A 1,636-nucleotide genomic window follows, 5' to 3' on the forward strand; every position below is an offset into this window, starting at 1 on the left:
TGCGCCCTCATCGGGCCGTCCGCGCCGTCCTGCCCAACTGGGACAAGTGGAGAGACAAAGGCGGGGTCCCGCTCACATTCAGGACGACTCAGGTGCTCACCGGCCACGGGGTGTTCGGCGATTACCTGCTCAAGATCCGGCGAGAGGTGACGACCATCTGTCACCACTGTGGGGAGGAGGAGGACACGGCGCGGCACACGCTGGAGGCTTGCCCGGCGTGGGAGGTACCGCGACGTGTCTTACGACTCGAGATCGGCGAGAGATTGGCCCCCGAGACGCTCATCGAAGCTATGCTCAGGGGGCCCCAGGAGTACAGAGCCGTCCGCACCTTCTGCGAGCAAGTTATGCTCGTGAAGGAGCGGGCGGAGAGAGAAAGAGAGAAAGCCCAGCACACCAGCAGGGCGCGGCAACAAGGAGTCTCCGCGCGTCACGGACCGGCGGTACCGCCGCCGTGAATCGCGCCCAAGGAGTCATCAAGGAAGTAACAAGACCCAAGGAAAGGGGCGCTAGGGGGCGTGGTCCCCCCTGGCGGCCCCGATCTTCTGTCTAACAAGGAAGTCTCCCGCCCAGCAGGGAGATAGACGGCGAGGAGCGCTTGGTAGTATTCGCAAGAGACCCTGAGCCCTCCTCGAACAGCCGTCTGGAAGACCACCGTGGAGTTTTAGTCGGTAAGAGTCCGACACTTCCCATGCTGCTCGCAGCTGGGAGTCCATGAGGATTTCTCCACGAAAAAAAAAAAAAAAAAAAAAAGGTTGGGGTTAGGTTGGGGTTAGGTTGGGGTTAGGTTGGGGTTAGGTTGGGGTTAGGTTGGGGTTAGGTTGGGGTTAGGTTGGGGTTAGGTTGGGGTTAGGTTGGGGTTAGGTTGGGGTTAGGTTGGGGTTAGGTTGTACTTGCTTCGGCAGTACATATACTAAAATTGGAACGATACAGAGAAGATTAGCATGGCCCCTGCGCAAGGATGACACGCAAAATCGTGAAGCGTTCCACATTTTCGGGGAGCATGAGGCGGGCATGGGTTCTCGGGGCGTAGGACCACCCCCCGGGAAACCCCGATGGATCTGATGTTCCCCTATAGTCGGGTGGCGGCCGGTCGGGGCCTCGGGTACCCGTCAGGTCGCTGATCCGGTGCGAGGAACTTCGGAGAAGTTGGTGGGCCCATGCCTGTCAAGACCACTCACCTCACCTTCTCGTGGGGCTCCCTGTCACCCTGCTCCGGACTCTCCGGGACAGGGTGCGAAAGAGTGAGTGGCACCAGGACAGATTCCCGATGACGACCCGGCGAGAAACAACTTCATTCACCATGGAAGGCACAACAGATAGGAGAAACACGTACAGTACAGGGGAGGGAGACCCCAGTACCGGCGTAGTCGGGGGTAGTCAAGTGGGCCCCACTACGTCGTCAACATACGACCACGGCCGCTCGGGGGTGGGCCGCCAGGCCCCCGAACGTGTTACCACGCCTGGCGAAGCGAGAAGTCTATTCTCGGAAGAATACATGGAGACATCGAGAACTCCGAGGACGAGAAGCGGGTGCCGGGCGGGCAGCGTTTTCCTTGCGCCGGCCCCGTCAGACGGAGCAACAACAATAACAACATCTGCTGCGGGAGGATCGCGGGAGCGAGCGAAGTCGGACGAC

General features: G+C 60.2%; 1 non-coding gene across 1 annotated transcript; it reads left to right on the forward strand.

Annotated features, from left to right (window-relative positions):
* Positions 1 to 886: 886 nt before the first annotated feature.
* Positions 887 to 993, forward strand: LOC125387127. Its single transcript, XR_007227677.1, has one exon. It is a non-coding gene; the product is annotated as a U6 spliceosomal RNA (small nuclear RNA).
* The last annotated feature ends 643 nt before the right edge of the window (positions 994 to 1,636 follow it).

This window comes from Bombus terrestris, unplaced genomic scaffold (assembly GCF_910591885.1).
Source record: "Bombus terrestris unplaced genomic scaffold, iyBomTerr1.2, whole genome shotgun sequence".
Classification (NCBI taxonomy): domain Eukaryota; kingdom Metazoa; phylum Arthropoda; class Insecta; order Hymenoptera; family Apidae; genus Bombus; species Bombus terrestris.